The following is a 20,215-nucleotide window of genomic DNA, read 5'->3' as shown; positions in this document are numbered from 1 at the left end:
CGAACAAAGCCCGCGACCGGCTGCTACGGAGATGAGGGAGGCGGCTGGAGAGGCGGTTTTGCCGCCTGGCTGGAAGCTGTTGCTGCCATGGTGGCGAAGGGAAGGAGTGAAGGCAGAGGAGGAGGCGCCGCAGGGCGGGGAGGCGGCGGCGCGCGGGCCCTGCCTTGTGCCTGCGGCCGGGGCTGCCCCGGGCTGCCCAGGGGGCGCCACAGCGCCGGGGACCCTCTGCCGCCCAGGGGTGGTGGGCAGTGACCTGCCTTCTTGTGATAGCGGGAAGTTTATTTTAAACGCGTTTCATTTATAAGTAATGTTATTGCTGCTAACACGGTGTAGGACAGTAGTCTTCCATGCCCTCAGAATGGGTGTTGTGGCTGAGGAGGGATTTGGGGCCTTTAAGAGTGGCAAGACACAAAGGCTTTCCTGTGTTTCCTTAATGTTTTTCCCTAAAACACTGGCTACTGCCATAAGCGTTTATTTTCGTGATCTGCCTTTTTAACGGGAATTAAACTTCAAAAGAATAGCACTGTTTCTTTACTGCCTTTGTAAGGCCGCGGTTCCCTCAGGCGCCAGCACCGGGCGGGGCGGGGCGGCCGGCGGCGCGTGCTGTGCTGCCCTCCCCTCCACGGTGCGCCCGCGCGCGCGGGGAAACTGCCAGAAGGTGAACGGGAGCGGGTCAGGAAAGAAAATGCCTACCCGAGCCTTGGTGCTGAGGGTTTCTGCCTGCAGCTGAGGGCAGCTACCTTCCAGAAGAGACTGTTTGCATCGGCGAGTCACCTCCAGCTCCTTCTGTAACCCCCTGGTACCAAATGTTAATTCTTTTTTTACTGCACTGAGGTTTCAAAACCTAGGTGGCTGCTGCGTTTGTCTGTTAAGGACATACTTTTCTTCACGGGGCATTCTTATCCTTGGGATGTTTCAGTTTTCATGCAGCACCTTCAGGTCAAATCTTGTAGGTTTTGCCTTTTTTTTTTTTTTTAATCCATCTGAAAACTTTTCTTTGCTATTCTCAGTAGAAAGTGTTCATTAATTTTATACACAACAAGCTGTGCTGGCCAACACTGGGTTTGGTTGTTTTTTTGTTTTTGTCTGTGGGTGGTGTTTTGCTACATGCTGCTAATTCATTTTACTCTCTTTTGTATCTATAGATAACATACTCTGGGACAGAGGTTTCATCACCAGTGTGTATGGTGTTCTGCATGGCTACTATTTTACAAGAAAGTACACATTCCTTTTTTATATCAATAATTAAAAAAAGCTTGACACATAAGAAGGAAACAAAACATGTATTGGTCAAATTAAACTGAGCAATGTCTAACACTACACATACCCTTGAAGCTTTTCTGATTTGGAGTCTTAAGAATGATAATGTATTCTAACCCTGAAATAATACGTTTCCTCTTAGAAGACTGAAGTATGCGATCTTTGCCAGCAAAATCTCAAAACAATCAGTATCCCATTCAGGGAAGTTTTAATCCTCATGCTGGTTATTAAAATAAAATTAAAAAAAAATAATTAAAAATAATAGTTACCAGAGGGAGCATTATTAATTGGGAAAGTGCAACAACGGATTTTTGATGCAAGCTCATAGAGAGCAAACACCAGAGCCATGTGAACAAGAGTCCAGTAAACTGAGCCAACCCAGCCACCTGTATCGTTCTACATTGAATAGCCTCATCACTTACTTGGATTTTCAAAGGTTGTACAGTTATGTATCATGGCAAGGCTGCAGGTGAATATGAGCTTCTAAAGGAATAACATGAAAGAGAACTAATATATGAGCCCTGAAGTAGCCCTACCATATGTCTATACCAAAGAAACCCTTAAATTAGTGCTGAGGAATACTCTGAAGTTAAGCAGAAGAGCCATGCTAAAATGTTAAGTGACCAAGTCACACCCTTGTTGAACATTTAACAACCATAGCAGCTGCTGACATGGAAGAGTACCATCAGGTAGGTGGAAATGTAGTGGCAGTTCAGGCACTTACACAAAAAAAAACCAGGAATAAAAGCACCTGGCATTTGGATTCTGACCAGGCTGCACATTATATTATCAAAAAAAGGTTTGTAAACATTGTAACTTGAAAAGGGGGGGGTGCCCATACAGCCAATTAGTAAGGGATGGAGTATGACCTAAGAGAAGATAATGAAACTTACGGACTTCATGTATTACCTCATGTTAAAGTCATGGAAACTTCTGCTTACTTAAATCTTAACAGAAATCACCAGGCAATTACACCAGTAATTTATGCCAGCTGTTGCATCTATGGCACAAAACACCATCTATAAAGAAAATGTAGTACTCTGCACTGTCCTTAAAGGTCTGCAGTGCAGGCATTTGTTCTAACAAATTAGTTATATGTAAGCTGAGGGGGGTGGGGGTGTGTGGAGAGATGCACATCCTTTTGTACGTGAGAAGTCCCCATTAATATGTGTTTCTCTTGCCACAAAGGGCATTGCCTGATCTTTGCTGTTTCTAGCTGCTGTTAGCTGTGCTGCACAGAGGTAAATAATTAGCCCCACTGTAAGACAGACGGTGATACAATGCCTGGCCAGGCAGTCGGAAAACCACAAATTGGAGGCATAAGACCCTCTCTACCAACTGTTTGTGGTAAAACATTATTGGAGTTTATCTCCATATCCATTGCCTGTAGAAGAAATCACATTGCAGAAGCTAATGGGCATCAGAGTACCTGGGGCTGTACAGGGACTAAGCCTAGGCTCCAGCACACCTGTAAGGGGCTCTGTGCCTCCACAGCTTTCTCTGAAAAATGCATGTTACTCAAGATGAACCATTGCAGCACTGTTCACAAAGTTCAAGTGGACTCCTTCTGTCCAAACCGTAATCTAGTTTGATGTGCTTCCCTTAAAGTTGAAAAGCTTGTTCCAAGTTTTCTTTCCAAGCATCTGTTTCACAGTGTTAGCCATGGAAAAATGTGAGATCTGTGAGAAGATCCATGAGAAACAACACTGCTAAGTTTCATATATGGCTTCAGGATAATTCGTGATACAAAATCGTTTTTTGTAGTACCTTTAAAAGATGTCATTACCAGCCAAAAAAAAAAAAAAAGTAATTTTTAGTCATTGGGATGGTTTGCACAAAATCATCTGCATGCATGGCTAGTTGACAGTTCTCTCTAAAAATGCTACATGTGTAAATCAGCTATGTTAAAATTTAAGAAATGCCTCACCCAGTTATTCTACCGATGACACACAGAAGTGTCATGGAACAGTGAGGGCTGGCTGCATCTTAAGGGAAGACAAGCCAGGAGTGGGACGCAGTACCATGTCAGGCAGGAGGAGCGACAAGTCCAGGTCAGACAGGGCCAGAGACAGTGGCCAGGGTCAGACACAGCCAGTGATAACCCAGCATGGCCACCAGGATGATACAAGTCTAACCTCAGCCGAACGCCAAGTCCAAGTTGGGATGAAGGAGGTACCTGCCTGAACGCACATGTAGCTGTGACGCAGTGATGATGTAGCCTAGGTGGGGGCTGGCAGTAAGGCCACTGCTGAAATGTAGCTCCCACGGGAACGGAGAGGTAGGGCCTCGCTTTTACCTTCTGTGCAACAACTCTTAGTGGCAACAAAATTGACCATGAACCTGACCAGCTAAACTCATTGACTCAGCTAACTAATCTCCTAGAAGGGGGATATGCTCCGGGCCCTGAGAATGACAGTTCTGCTGCTGTATTAATGTGTGAACAGGTCTAATGAGAAACATACTCATTTATCCATGGTTTGTCTCTGAAGATGGATTTTTCAGTGTTTCAAGCAGAAACAGGCTTAATAGTAACAGCATTCTGAATCATCCAAAAACCAGGCATGAGGCTTAACAGCTCTGGTACATCTTTTACAAAGGATTTCAGCTTTCAAGGAATACTGGAGAATTATCTCTATTGATCTTCCCCTTCAAAGAAATAAAATGTATCTAGTACTTGGTATCTTCAAAGTCCTGTGCATGAAGCTATTTACATTTTAATAAGGTCTTCTTAAATCAATAAGATTGTTTCATTAAGTTTTAGATCTATTAAATTTACCTTCTAGGTATTATATATGTTCAAGGTATGACATGGCTATTTACGAAGGTAGAAGGGGTAAATGGGGAAAGATTGCTTAATATGTAATCTTAAGCATGCTAACTGCAAGTATGCAACCATGTCCAATAATGTAACTTGAGACCAAGGTAAGCAGTAACGACCCTGTGCTGGGCTCTGCTTCTAAGCTGTATTTAATTATGCAGTACAACTTGTTTTCTATTACATTCAGATTATTAATCATCAAAGTCTGAAGTATTACTGTTTAACGCTGTATGACTATCACTTTGCTTGCATACCTTGTTATTTATCTGCTTTACTTATTAGAAATGCAGGAGGCTAAAAGCAGAAATTGAATTTGAGCAGCAGCTAGCTCCTGTTGTTTATTTTAGCAAAGAATAACTAAATCCTGTAATTTCTTCACAAAAATCAGGATATGTACACCATGTCATCCACTGACTGAGGGAGACAACCCCTCCTCTGGAGTACCGGGTAATGACAGGCATGTAAAAATGTGCCCAAAATGCAGTTCTTTACTGCTGCTCATGTGACCTGGTGTTGCAAGGAGAGGTAATTTCCACTGAGGCCAAGGCTAGTATTTTTGTCAGGCTGCTCTAATGGCTTTTGTCATCTGACTGTCTGCTTCTGGAACCATTCAGTTTGACCACACTCCCCAGTTTCTCCTGCAAATAACTAAGTGCATGGCAGGCCATGGTGATCTTGAAGGTATAGTCCAGACTGGTGATATGTCAGTCACAAAGACAGCATCACTGCTGTGAAGACAATGACTGAGGCACTGTGGTTGTTGGGATGGGGGCATTTATATATAGCATGATGCTATTGCCTGGTCTGTGTGTGGCTGCTTATCAAAATGTGGACAGTTCAGATCTGAAAGCATGGATGAACCACAGCAATGATCACTAGGGCACAATGGATCACTAAGGACAGCAGAATGTTATCTCGTATAATTGTGACACAGGTGGGACCCCTCAAGGGCCAGCACAAGGGCTTATGTTTGTCAGTAATTCCGGCACAGCTCAACCTACTAGTCCCCTGGACACTGAATTGGTAAATAGCCAGGGAGCAGAGCATCAAACAGCATATGGCTTCGCAGACTTTCACCAGGCTGCAGTAAACATCCCAGCCCTGAACAGCTGCGCCTCCTCTCTAACAAGATTACTTTTAAGACACTGATACCTTCTGGACTGGATGGAAATCTGGAAATAAGCATGCTGCTGTCAGGGCTCTGAGTGCACCGAGAGGCTCTGCAGCTTCTCCCCTCCCCACCCCCACCCCAAGGGGTTTGGCTGTCCATGCTTTATTCCTGTGATATGTGATATGGCACAGTTGTAGCCTTGGATAAGGCTGCTGGGGAAAGAGCGATGTGAGAAGGAGCTATGGGAAGCCTCAGGGGGGCCTCCTGACTTTTGCTTGGTAGCTGCGTTGAAGCTCAGGCCTCCATCCGTGAGACTTGCTTGAGGTATGTCTGTGCCTGGCCATGTGGCTTGCTGATCCTGAACCACTAGTCTGACATGCTGGCTTGACCTTGCACTTGTTTCATCACTGAAGACATGTCTAGTAATCTTGAATATTGGCTGATCCTGCTCACTAGCATGGTACCTGCTCAGGTACTGTGGGATTGTGTCTGCCTAGGCGGGATCGTTGCCTTGCTGTTGCCCTCAGCTCCTGGCTTCCTTCCCTTGTGGGGCATTCCACACTGCTGCTTCCTGAGAGCTCCTACCCCAGAGCCATCAATGTGGTCTGTTACATGAAGAAGTTACTGTCCCATTGGCAGTCAGTTCATGTCTGAAATCAATACACATGATGTAACTGAACAAAACTCAGTAATACTGGAGGCACTGCTAAAGGCCAACTGCTATCCATACAGTCACTCAATGTATAAGACAGCAAGAGTGGCCTCAAATAGGAGAGCAGGTAGGGAATGCCTGGTCCATTCTGCATACTTCTGCTTCGCTTATGCTTCCTCTGCCTTTCAAGTTGAATTTGTCATTGTATGTCTCTGAAATTAAGGTCAATACTAATGAACACTGCTGGGCAGAACTCATGAAGGGCTGCATGGTGAAATCATGGTATATATATGAGCAGATAAATTAGGGAAAGCACTTGGAGGGCCTTCTCTCCATGCTAAACCTGCTGAACATGCTAAAGGCCTTCTGGAATAGGTGTCATGCAAGAGGACACCTTGCACAGTGTCAGGTATCTCTCAGGGTGACATAAAATACCTGAAGTGTGGGCATGGATGGAACACCTTTGAGTTGCCTGTCCAGCCCCAAGAATGTCCCTGTTAAAGCTAAGCCCGTTCCTCTAGGGTAGGGTAGCCATACTCGAAACACTAGAGGTGATGGAAGCCTGTAGATCAACCCTTCAGAGCAGTACAGACATAGACACCATCATCCTGCAAAATACACAAACAGAATATGACCTTAACTGTAAACATAGATTAGATTGAAGAGTACAGCTGCGCAGCAGAGCAGTGACTACCTATTATGCAGCAATATATATGGCTGTGCAGTAACTCTGTATATTGGTTTTGCTATTATTACTATTAAAAGCCATAAAGTTTTAATTTTGTATATCCACAATACCAGAAGGCGTCATATGAACAGTTTGGGGTGTAAATGATCCAGCAATCTGTGTCAGCACTTGACTTAATTGCAAGGTGGGACAAAAAGACTGAATAAATACCGTTTTCTCATGGAAATCTAAAAAGATTATTTTTGGATTATTAAAGATTCACTCTGTGGTTTTCCTCAAGTGCTGTCGTATATTTGTGCTTGAGGAAAAGCAAGTTACTGGAAATCCATGCCAGGCTCCAGCTAAGCAGTTGACTTTCTATCTGTGATTGAATACACACTAAACAGGCAAGAATGTTTCTGTGTTATTTCCTGGCAGTGAAAATACACTCTGTCATGCATCTTTCCTATTCAGATGTGGCAGCTTTTGCCTACCGCTGCTTTTCCACAGTAGTCTGCAGGCCCAAACCAGCGCAGTTTGGACAAATAACTGAATTTCTTAAGAACTTTGAAGAAGCAGCAAAATTAACACTTACATTAACAAACAGAAAATTAACAATCAAATGCAATAACCAGACATTCTGTTTACTGGCCTTCACTTACGAATGATTCAGTTCCTTTATTTTCTGATTCTGCTTTTATTTATGTATCTTTTCTGTCTCTGTTGATTTTGGTTATTATTCTGTCCTCGGTGCTCCTTGTTTCCTGCCTGTTAGCAAAACAGGAGAAACAAAAAGAATGTGAAAGAATCATCAGATCTTCATAGCAGATTTATAATCTTCTTTCAATAAAGAATTGGGCCCTATATTCTGAGTAACTGCAGCATTATGAAGGGAATTACAGATTCATCTTTAAAGCACCCATCTATATTGTAAATTTTTAAAAGGAAAATAATCTTTTTCCAGCTATATGTTTCAGGTAACTTTTAGGTTAAATTCTGATGTTCTCAAAGAATGAAAAAAACCCAGTAATGCTAGAGCCCTGAGCAACTTCTTATTACTTCCAAGTATACACTTTGAGCTTCCTTGGCTCGGTTATTTATCCTGAGTGCCTAAGATATTTCAAACGGAGTCCATACGGCAACAGGGCATAAGAGTAAAGGGGAGCACCTCAGAGACCAAAAAAGCTGCATAGCCTGAAATCCACAAGTGGGCTTCTGTTACCACAATTGTTTTAAAAGCTGGAATTCCTTTAATTCAGTACAAAAGCATAAGTTCACTTTTTCCAGAGTCTACAAAAAAATCCTGATTCAGTTCAGAAGCAGATATAAGTGCAAATTCAGCAAGTAGTCTATGCAGAATCCAACAGTTGACAGCCTGGGAGACACAAATACACTCCAGAAAGCACAGTGCTGTCTGCCAAATTAGTGAACCGTTGAGAACTGGCACTCACCATGAAAAATGAGCAAAAGGGGGGTGAGGGGGGTGGGGTGGGTGGAAGGGAGAAATGAGAGATCAGAAGAAAAAGTTCTAGAGGAAGGCCATAAAAAATTGAGAGAATAATGAAAAATTGGCAACAACTTGGGCCACAGCCTAGAGCAACAATTTGGGCTAGCCATGTCAACTGAAATTCAGACCAGTAAAATAAGATGCATTGAATGAAAATAAATTCTTATCATGAAACAATAATACATCAAGTAATGCTGCTAGTAAGCAAATCAAAGTAGATGCAACAGAAAACCTTACAGAAGGGTCATTAAGCACTCCCTTTTTTCTTCTCACACAAATTGCCTTTTGGCACAGAGGCTGAAAACAGTTTTTATAATTTTCTATTTTTCCCTCATCTGGCCACAAAATCAGAAATAATCAGTACTCTGTTTCACCCTCTATGAAATTTGCTGAGGCATTCCTTTAATTATGTTTACATATGCTTATGCTTGTGGAGCTACGATATGAACCAGGTATCCAGCTGAAAAAAGGGAAACTCAGAGGGAAGAGGTGCTGAGGTTTTTAACTTTAAAGTGGATCTCTTCTGATCTGATGCATATTACAGTCCTGCACCAGTTGTGTTGACATAGGGGTAGAAATTAATTAAGTCAGCGCTGATGCTGGAGACAGTATATCATCAAATCATTGCCTCTCTGGAAAAAAACAAGCCCATTATTTGTGGAGCAGTGTAGCTGCAAATTAGAGGTGTGAGAAGAGCACATAACTGAAGGCCATATGAAAGGCAGATGTGAGAGGGACAGGAAATGTGTGTGTGGGAAAAGCATATGGGAGACAACAGAGGGATGGGAAGAAGAGGGGTATAATGTGGTAGAAACAACTTGACCAACTCAGTGGCCATTTTTGTAAAGCCTAATTAAAACTTTCAAGTTTTGTTGGGTTTGTCTATTTTCAGATTTTCTTCAATTACTGCTGCAAGGCTCAGATTTACATCAGCAGAACACAAGCATGGGCTGACACACTTTTATTGCTAAAAACGAAACAGTTGTTTCCCATCAAAGCACAAAAAGCCGAACTGTAGAGCAGAATCTACCAGCAGTTTTTTATCTATTTCAGTGCTTTGCAGCCACGTTCTCTTAGCCTTAGAAAGAGAGTGGCTTGCTGTTAACAAATACTGCCCAAAGCAGAACACTGAGCAATCTAAAAGAACCCTTTATACCTATTTTACATATTTCTTTCCAAACATTTCCTAACAGCTCCAGTTAATGCATTAAGGTGCCCGGTCCTTACTGGCTGCACAAATCAGTCTTTCATGTTGACGCCAGCAGTATTACCCTGGTTACATTATTAGAGTGGCTTAACCTGGCAGGTGGCTTAGCAAAATGCCTAGTGCCAAAACAATCCTAGCATACAATCTATACTTTTCTGTCAATCAAATTATTATATTTCATGCTCTGTTGTCTAGATTGTGGTAGGGTGGGTTTTTTTTGCTTTGTTTGTTGTCATCGTTATTGTTGTTTGTTGAGTTTTTTCCTCTGTAAAAATGCTATTCTAATTTTACCAACTGCAAAATTGCTAACAAACTATTTTCTAAAAAAACCCAGTGTCCTATACTCCAGTTTCATAGATCTAAAAATCTCAATACAGTCAACAACGGGGGTGGGTGGGGGGGGTGGAAGCACCTTCCGTAAACCACAAAAAGCCAATGTAAGTTTATATTTATAAGTGCATTTAAGGTTGGGCTTCAAATCTGGAAAGATCCCATACCAGCTGGAGGCCGGCCAGCCTTTATTTCTTTGAGAGGATTCTTTGGAAAATGCAAAGCTCTGTATTATTATTTTTTAACTGATGGTTTCAAAACTAAGATCCTGAAGCTTTGCAGATAGATTCAGCTGTAAACAGTTGTAGTTGACAATACCAGAATGATTCCATCATGGAACGAATATATTTGGCTACCATGTATCCAGACAAAAGCATTTACATACAAATGGCAAAATGTTCCACAGGACTTAAAGCAACATGCCTTTGTGAGAGGACAAAGAGGAATACAGAAATAAAAGTGAAAGCAGAATGGGCAGATTAAACTTTGGCATTTGAGCAAGGCACTGCTAGCAGTTTTTTGGATGGAAGCTACCAGCCTTTGCAAATCACAAACTAATCCAAAGCCTTAATACCTCAGTTGATACTATTTTAGTCTTAATTCTAAAGATATTGTAACTGTTATATGTGCTACATGCTGAAACCCTTTTTTGTTCCCTCCTGTTTAGTGTGTAACAATGCTGAATAGCAAAGAGAGAATTTTCATTCTTTACACTTTTACACTGCTTGCCAAAATGCATTTTCTGATCTGAATATAAAACAATGTAGTAGCTTAAATATCAATACTTAAGGTATAAAGCCACCCTGGAGTGTGTAGAAGTTTCATAGATATTTTGTAGGTTCACCTATATCATATTTGCATATATTTTATGTTTCATCTCCAAAAACATTGATGTGTTGTGTTTCTCAGCATGTGTGTATCTCTCCTTTCTCATGCTGATTTCACTGCTCTGTACCATAGCACTTAAGTTTAGAGACTCCGAAGCCTTGCTTAGATGTAACTCAAATAACTTGATGCAATGCAGGGAAAAGCTGAAAAGCCTTCAATATTTAAATAGAAATTTAAGTTTCAAGTGTAGTCTAAAGGCTTCAGATCTCTTAACCTCCTTCATCAATTAACATATCTGCAACAGTTGGGTTTTGATCCATATTTTCAGAGAACAGTAATGCTGCTGATACAGCATTTCAGGTTCAGTCACTGAAGCAGTTTTCAAAAGATAATTTAAAAAGTACTCAGTTGACAGGATGTTTCTTCAGGGAACCATTGATCACATTCTTAAATTGCAACAGAACCAGAGATAGTCGTCATTTTCATTTCAATATCAAGAATGCCTTAAGTGATGATCACAGCTAACCCATATTAATGACAACCCTTAACATTTAGAAACTCTGTCTATTCAATATATTTCTGTGCAGAGTAACAAGAACAGATGGATACTTCCTTAACACCTGCTGCTGTGGGAGTCTTGTGAAACACTTGCAAGTAAGAAATTATTACTGCTATAAAATGTCTCAGTTTTATTTGTTTAGAGGATTTCTATAGAACACGCATACAATTTATTTTAGGTTTCTCAGCTTAGGTTGTGCTTTTGGAAAGCTGAGGAAGTATCACTTACTGAAGGAAAGCTTATTTCTATGCCTCATAAAAAACGTTTTAGGATATAAACTGAAGATTTACTGCAAGTTGTTGTATAAGGAGGCTGAGGGGTGCATGTGATATGCTACTATAGAACTGATGGAATAGCTCCAGGGACAAAAAGCCCAGTCCTGCAAATGGGAGGAGTCCCACAAAAAAGAGAGGGCTTTCTAGAGGAAATTACAGGAAACTGAAGCCTAATGCTTTTCTGACTAGGAGCATCACAGAAAGATGAAGTGCAGAGATTTTAGATCATAATTATCTTAATAGCTTTCCTTGGGTGATTTAAATGTTTCTCTGCTTCTACATGTAGCCAAAAGGAGAGAGACAAATTATTTCCTAGGTTTGGAATGCTCTTCTCTGTTCTCTTCCGAAGTTATATACATCAGGTTTGTTTATTATTTGTTGTAGAGAATTTCATATGTAGTAGATTCAAAAAATAAAATCTCAGTTCAAAGGCTGTGAAAGTGGCATGTTATTAGGGATTGTAATCCACCTAGATTATTTAATGAATTTTATTTTCATTATGCCTAGTGATCAGAAATTCTCTTAAAAATCCAGTTATTTCCAATAGGAGATAGAACCCAAGTTATCTTAACTATCAGAAGAAGACAGTCTAATATGTCCAAAAAAAACCCCTACCTAAACCAAACATATTTTTCTCCTGCCATCTTTTGGCACAGGTGTCACAAAAATGAACGCAGGTGATTAGAAATTTGGAAAATGGCAAGCATGGTAGTATCTGACACAGAAGTAGGGTAATTCTTCCAGTCCAGGCAGCCATTGGGGATTAACCATGTAGCACATCACTCTGGTTCTACTTCATAGATCCACAGAGTTAAAAACTGAAATAACTATGCAGACAATTTACTCTGAGCTTTTGCATAATGTAGTTCACAATACCTCAGCCCATAATTCCTGACCTATAATTTCTGACTGAGATGGAAGACATCTCTCAGAAAGACACATAATCATAATTTAAAGGCTTCACATAGTGATAAACTCATTAATTCCCAAGGTAAGTTGTTTTGACTGTAAATTGCCATCATGCTAAAATGATGTACATTATTTTAGCTTGAATTGATATGTTTGTCTTCCAACTACAGAACTTCTATATGTTGTTTTACTGATTTCACCATTCTCTAAGTCTTATCCCAGTGTACATACTGATAGACTATGATCACGTAAGCACTGACTTTCCTGTTGGCTAAACTTATTAAATAAAACTTACTAAGTTATCTTCTGGCTTTAAGGTATGGTTTCCAAACTACCAAATTAAAAAAGATTCAGAAGAAATCTGCAAGTATTTGCTGTATGTTTTTAAAAACTAAACAGAAGAAAATAGTGTTATTTCTCACTCATCTCTGCACTAATGCCATATATAAGCATACAAATACACTTCTCAGGTTTCTTGTTAGTTTATCTAAGGATCATAGCAATTAATTCAGACACTTTAGATTTACGTTATCCTGCCAATTTACATGCATATAGGATAAATCTTGTAATTTGTTTTGGCTCCTCTGTCTCCTGAACACAAAGATAAATTTGCTGTATGTCTAGAACTTGAATTCCAAGAGCTGAACACTATATTGTGTTTAATGCACAAGTTTATATGAATTGTTTATCTACCATGGGTGATTAAGAATTTAGGTCCATGACTTTAGGAGGAGAAGCTTGAAAGAACTGAGTTTGTTTAGCCTTGAGAAGGCTGGGGGAAGTTGTTGTCTACAAATGCCTATTGGGGGGTGTGGGGAAGATGAAGCTGGACTCTCATTGAGGGTGTGCAGTAAAAGCATGAGACAGCGTGAGCACAAACTGCTACAAAGGAAATTCTGATAAAATACTAAGAGAAAAAAACTACTCCTATTGAGAATAGGCAGCCGCAAGTTGCCCAAGGAGGCTGAGGAATCTCCACACTTATATATACTCAAATACTGAAAACTCAACTGAACAACCTGAGCAACCTACCAGACATACTCTAAATGGTGGATTGGACAAGGGTCCTTCCAGAGAGAAGCTCCTTGCAGTCTAAATGGCTTTAACTGTATGCCTAATTCATTAGCTCTGCTGGCCTTACTCAGTGGTGGAACCGAAGTGATGCTGTAATTTAGGCTCAAAATGCAGACCTTACATGATGCCTGACGACAACAACAGGGATTTTTATCAGGGTGCTGATTCATACAAACAAAAGGCTGTTCTGGGGACAAGAGCTGAATGTCCATCTCATCCATCTATCGTAGTTCTCTTGGACCTCCCTGTCTCTTCTGCATGAACTAAACCACTTTGCACCACAACCTTGTAGGTTAAACTAGCATCAACTTCAGTTCTTTACAATAGACCAGTTTTAGTTCCTTATACTAGACCATGCCGTTATTTCCATCAGTGCAGTAGTAGTTACTTCATAAAACACTGACTTCTCCCCACAGCATGTGGAGGGCAGATGGCTAAGAGGAAAAGGAAGCACGGGCAAAATCTATTTCTGAATCAGGAGCCTTCTTTTTTTCTTTCATTGCAACTAAAAATTGGTACAAAAAGTTATGTTCTTGACAAAACTACAAGATGTGCCAAAGGTAAATGTTATTGAGGTTGCTTATCAGACATGATAAGCAATGTGATGTATATAATATAGTTAACAACTTAATTTGTACCTGTTGTGTTCAAACAAATCATCCTATTATCTTCACTTAACATTCTTTTACACCCAGTTAAACTAATCTAGTGAAATACACATACATAAGAATTAGGCCTTTGATATGATCAGTAAATTAAATTAACTTGACTCCAGGAAGAAAAAGATAAGAAAAAGCCTGTCCTTACAAGAAAGGTCACAAACAAAGAATGGAAAGAATGCACATTTTAAAATTCCAGAATATAAAGAAGTAATGGCCCGAGGGGTAAAGGACCTGCATTTTCTGTAAGTTTCTGTCTTTCTGACAGAATTCTTTTTACTTTACACTTTACTGTATCCCAGATTAAGGTCACTTTCTTGTTATATGTTCTAACTTGGTATACTTAAAAAGCTGCACTTTTATTCCAGAAACCAAACATACTATATTGCAGCAAAAAGTCCAAAATAAACATGTTAATAAATTGAACTACAACTACATTGGCCGGTGTTGTAAATAGACACATCTTCTTCCCCATTATCCTCTCCCTCCAGTTCGAGGCTCATGTTGAAGACACATCCCTGTATTGACAGGAGGAAAAGACTTCAGAAGTCAATACTTAACACATTGGGGAAGACAGAAGATGAAACCATGAATGTATGAGCACTGTGAGTTACTCAGTTAGGGCTGTGGATATGGAAGAATTGTCTTGCACTGGGGTGACAGCCTGGGAAGCGTTTGGTTTCCATAATATACCTTTTGACTTAAGGAGTGTGTCTCCTTCTGCTAATTCTGCTAATTTCTTCTGCTAATGCCAAGATCAAATACAATTGAGGAGATGGATGTGCAAAACTATTCTCAGAGCCTTTTACACCTTCTCTTTCCAAAAGCCAGTGTTTTAGCTTAGCTTTCAAAAAGTCCTGTCTATAAAATGATCTGCTCATGCAAGTGGGAAGTTTTAAATCGTGTGGATATGTCCTGGAAAGGGTACGGTTAAGTCAAAGTCAGGCAACTCAACTGGAAAAACAAACATTTTCTGTAGAGGAAGAAATGTCCAGTAACCTTGAAGACTGTCAGCAGTGACTATGGTGAAGTTTGTCAAGTTAATTCCTTTGAAATATTTCTGCTTCAGAAATAAAACAAAAAAAAAATTTCTTCCACTTTTTGAGTGGATGCATGATTTACCTGCTGGCATCCAGCTTGAGCAAAAGAAGACATAAACTTACTTAAACTCTGTCTTTTCAAGTGTTTCTATAGACTGTCTCAGGTGTTTCAGATTGCAAGTTTGGTTTTCTTAACTGTGTAGAACAATTTGGTTTTCATTCTTCACAAATGATAATCACTCCCAAACAGCTTTACCAGGAACCTTCTCTTGCTACCACACCTCACCCACACCTTCTAACAGTCTTGCTCAGTGCCTCACCCTATTGCTACACAACTTCTCCCTTTCTCCTGAGCAGGGAACCACAGTAGTTTCACCTTTGGTTATTCATCTGAGAGTCCTTTGCAAGTCTATTGCTACTCATCTGGTTCATCTCCGTTTTCTTAATCAAAAACAGAGTTTTGTTCATACAATGTTCATACTAGTGTGTGGTCTTGCCTTTCAGCTGTATTTGTCTGATAAAAAATATATGTGCAAGTAGATACACCAAAAATTCTGCAGCCATAACAAGATTTGCAACTGCACTACAACTGAAGGTGTGAAACGTGCGTGTGTGAATATATTTGTCTTTGTCTTCTCAAACAATGATTTAATGTAAAACTTTGGATGTTATTTATATATCTACTTGAAGCTCTAGAGTAATTACTGCAGAGTAAAAAAAAAAAAAAAAAAAAAAAGATATGCAAATATTATAAATCTTGCTTTATGTTTGGGGGCTGTACTAAACATAATTTGCCAGAAAGCTGCATCTTGTGTTTGCATAGTGTTTATCAGCCTTCACTATTTATAACAGATGGAACTAGGGCATTGTGGATGTTTCTATTAAACAGTAAATGACACTGCAACATAAACACAATATTGTGGAAGTTTTGTCTTGCAAATTAAATTCTAAAATCTGGCAGATAGCTTACAAATTTAAAATCATCTTCTCTTCTCTTCTGTAGACTATAACTGTAGCAGATATTCATTGCCACATGCTCATTAAGGGCAAAATTATTGTTTCATACTCTGAAACACAGGAAAGGGAGGGTAATACTGATAATTCCGCAGGGGCCATCACATGGATTTCATGAGGGACTATCACCTATGAAAATAAATGAATGGTCAGGCAACAAGAACAATCTCTCCTGGCAGCTAAAGAAACCTTAGTCTCATTCTGACTCTTAGGCACTTATGCACCACTGCATTTCTGGTTAAAATAGTTTTCCAAACTGATTTTGTTTTAAGTCAATAGACAAAAAAACAGTGTAATCACAACCATCCCACATTGAACAAGTGGCCATTGCTGACCTAGCAGAAACATCCTCTTCCAGTGAATAACGTACTTAACAAACCTCAGACTTTGACCATCTGTGAGTAATTGTTTACTCATGGGCATTTATGCAAGTCCTTCAGATGGTAACCATCTCCTCATCCAATTTCCAACATGATCTTTTTTTTTTTTCTCACAGGCTGAAGTGTCTTTCCTCATGGGTCTCCATAGTACCCATCCTTGTTACAGGTCCACCCAAGACTAGAAGTAGACACTCACTCATTGCCTATTATTTCTGCCTTCATTTATTTAAACAAGCAAACAAACCGACCTCATGTGTGTGAATAAAACCATAGTACCATAGTATAAGAAGTGCCAACAACCAGTGAGTCAGTGTGTTCAAATCCCCCAACCCTCATTAGTTTATAACCCTTTTGACAACTAGAACCTGGTTGTTTATTCATCTGGTTGGCCTAGATGGCCAAAAAGTGGCACTATCATCTTGTAGCTTCACTCACATAAGAAGTTATATGAGAGTTTCCACCTCCAAACTCTTGCAGAAGTATTAATCTGAGATCCTATTCACTATAGAGTCCAGGCTTCTAATTACTGGATTTATATAGGATTGTGTTTTATCTTGTCTGCCCCATTTTGTACCAAGAAGGTACAAAAGAGAGAAACAGTCCTGCAGACACCAAGGTGAGAGAAGGAGTGAAAGGAGGTGCTCCAGGTGCCAGAGCAGAGATTCCCCTGCAGCCCCTGGAAGAGACCATTGTGGATCAGGCTCCTGACAGGAACCGCAGCCCCTGGAGAGCCCATGCAAAAGCAGGTTTACTCTGAAGGACTGCAGCCCATGGAAGGACCCATGCTGGAGCAGGAGGAAAGTGTTATGAGAAAGTGATGAGATGTTACAGACTGACCACTGCTCAGGGGTGGGGGCAGTAGGTAGAGGAGTTGGGAACGAAGGAATGATTTGGAGCCTGGGAAAAAGTGGGGAGAAAGTGGTTTATTTTATGTCTTTTTTCTTATCATCTTACTCAATTTTAACTCTTGATATTAATTTTTCCGAGGTCGTCTGTTTTGCTTGTGATAGTCATTGGTGAGCAATCTCCTTGTCCTCATCTTGACACATGAGCTTTTAATCTTATTTTTAGCTCCTGTCCCACTGAGGAGGGGCAGTGAGAGAGCAGCTGGGTGGGAGTTTGAGTGCTAGCCATGGCTAACCCACCACACCAGTGTATCATCTCTATGCCATCTTTAATTTGATCTCTATCAAATGAGTCCACTCAAAAAGTCACAGTTATAAAAAAAATGTGCATGCAATTTTGTGTTCTCTAGCTAAGCCCATGAAAGATTTCACTTGCCATTTTGTGGGTAAACCTGGACACTCCAGCAAAAGACACATCTATAAGCCTTACCATTTTTTGATTTCTCAAAGCTTATCCTCAGTGGGTTTCCTCATTACTCATATTTCATTACAGGGCTGGGGTGGAAATGAATCCCATTACCCTGAATAACTTCTAAAAAAATAGCTCTGGTTCTTTGTATATGTTAAATCTATAAGATGTATGCATAAGTTAGCATTTATTATGTTGTGAATATATAACCACAATTACATTAATATCTTGTCCACGAGTCCCTGAAACATTGAGGGAGCATCACACTTGCCAAGCAAAGCTAGGCAGTCTTGGGTAGCTTCCTGTAGCTTTCTGCAGCTCAGGCTCTCTGCCACTGTCTCCTCCAACTGAGTGTGATTACATACATGGCTTCATCTGGCATTCCGACAATTCAAGACATCAGATAATGATAAATTTAAACAGTCCTCATAGTTTCGGGAATGAATATGTAAGAGGTAGTATGGCTGAACTTTGGAGCTAGTGTAAGTGACATCAGTATAAGACAACACAAGGAATACTGCAAGTGGTATTAGATATTTCAGCTTAAGTATCTTTAAACTTTCCAAAAATATTTACAGTATCCAGAAGTGATTCTAGTGGATCTGAGGCACATGCAGTGTTCAGTCAAGTGGGTTGCCCACGTAGTCATTATGAACACATCTGATCCGTAAAACTAAGATTCCTAACTGACCTGTATTTTGCCTAGTGACACCTAATTATTTCAGCTATGAAATCTATAAGGCAGCTTAATATATTTTTAAAACTTTTCTTTAAAAAAAACTTTTATCCAATTTCAGAATAGCATTAAACAAATATGGCAATTCAAAATCTGCCAAGACGTTTTTATTAAAGCAGTTGGGGTTTATACTTTTGAAATTGTCTATGGCTGTTGTCTAAGATTTTTTTGAAAAGTAGTTCTTTTATATCTGTGATAGTGGCTCATCTATTGATATCAACCAAAGCCAAAAGGTTCAACACAATGCTAAAAATGAAGTTACAGTTTGTACCTGAGTTTCTCCAAAAAAGGTTGTGTTTTTTGAATTCGAGCACTCCCCGTGTCTTTATATTTCAAGTTTAAGAATTCCATTTTGCCTGTGAGAGTCTTTTCTTTCTGAAACTTGGCATGACATAACTATGAAATTATTATTAATCTGTGTTGTACATATTCAAGTCTTATCTTTTCCATTACCCCAAAGTACCATAAAAACATAGGGGAGGTATATATCTTAACTGAAAAGCTTAAACTTAATGTTTTGTTCACAATTCAGCTATTATGCAGGAAGCTGAATGGCTTATAACTCTTTGGTTTTTAACTGATACAGGATCACAGCTTTTCTAAAGCTGATGTGGATAGCAAGGCCAGCTATTTCATTCAAGCCAAACAAGGAAACAGTTGCATTTCTGATTGTTTTACTAATGGCAGACAGCAATGGAAATTTAGAACACAATATTTCAGTTGGAAGGGACCTACAATTTTCATCTAGTCCAGCTGCCTGACCCGTTCAGGGCTGACCAGAAGTTAAAGCTTGTTATTAAGGGCATTGTCAAAATGCCTATTAAACACTGACAGGCTTGGAGCATTGGCCACCTCTCTAGGAGGCCTGTTCCACTGTTTGACCACCCTCTTGGTAAAGAAATGCTTCCTGGTATCCAGTCTAAACCTCCCCTGATCACCTTGAACCATCCCTACACATTGTGTCGCTGGATTCCAGGGAGAAGAGGTCAACACCTCCCTCCATACTTCGCCTCCTCAGGAAGCTGCAGAGAGCAATGAGGTTGCCCCTCAGCCTCCTGTTCTCTAAAGCACACAAGCCCAAAGTCCTTATCCACTCCTCATAGGAGTTGTGTTCAAAGTTTAGATGAAGTGGCAATACATAACCTGTTTTGAAATTACTGTGTATGCATCTGTGTACACTAGAAGGAAAACACAGGAAACAACAAGAAAATTAATTGTTGTCAGAGAGCAATCCAAACCAGCGAATTCAGAGCAAAGTGTTATCAGGTGAAAGGTATGTCTCCTGGTTTGTATTTTCCACCATATTCAGGGAAACAGAACTTCATGTACATTTTCCTCAAATAAACAAGATTACAGCAAAGACATACCTGATGCAAAATCATTTTTTTTTCTGAAAAGTCTCAAATATTAAAATATAAAATATATTCTGTGTAGAGGAATTATAGAGGAACGAAGGCAGGTTAATTAACATTGATAATATACAGCTGTGGGCTGGCTTCAGGTGTGGTGGGTTGGCTGACGTGGATAATGTGCAGCTGTGACTAGGTCCTGCTAAGTAGCTAAATAGCAGTAAGGGGTGTGAAAGGGGAGCACTGGGTGAAGAGAGACCTGGAAGAAGCAGAGGGAGGAGAAAGAGTACCTCAGATGTGGGAGAAGCCCCAGGAAAAGCAGAGTGAAGAAGGAGGAGGCCTGGATGAGGAGGGGCTGGCTGGAAGAGGAGCCTGGAGAAGGAAGACTCCAGATGCAGCAGAGGCAGGAAGCAGGGTGGATGGGCCTGAAGAGGATGGAGAAACAGCACAGACAGTAGATGAACTTTGGAAACCTTGTGGGGGATTGGTGCCTGTGTCGAAGCAAGGTGCAGGAGCTACTTACTGA

General features: G+C 40.3%; 1 long non-coding RNA gene across 2 annotated transcripts; it reads left to right on the top strand.

Annotated features, from left to right (window-relative positions):
- Window positions 1-117: 117 nt before the first annotated feature.
- LOC308059209 lies at window positions 118-18,690 on the top strand. Of its 2 annotated transcripts, XR_013926170.1 has the most exons (4): window positions 118-1,949; window positions 10,968-11,034; window positions 14,348-14,461; window positions 16,407-18,690. It is a non-coding gene; the product is annotated as an uncharacterized lncRNA (long non-coding RNA). The 2 variants fall into 2 exon arrangements; XR_013926171.1 differs by having other exon boundaries at window positions 118-11,034.
- Window positions 18,691-20,215: the final 1,525 nt, after the last annotated feature.

The sequence above is a fragment of the Falco punctatus genome (assembly GCF_963210335.1).
Source record: "Falco punctatus genome assembly, chromosome: 2".
In the NCBI taxonomy this organism is placed as follows: Eukaryota; Metazoa; Chordata; class Aves; order Falconiformes; family Falconidae; genus Falco; species Falco punctatus.
The sequence above is the reverse complement of the archived record's forward strand: the minus strand, read 5'-3'. Positions and strand labels throughout refer to the sequence as shown.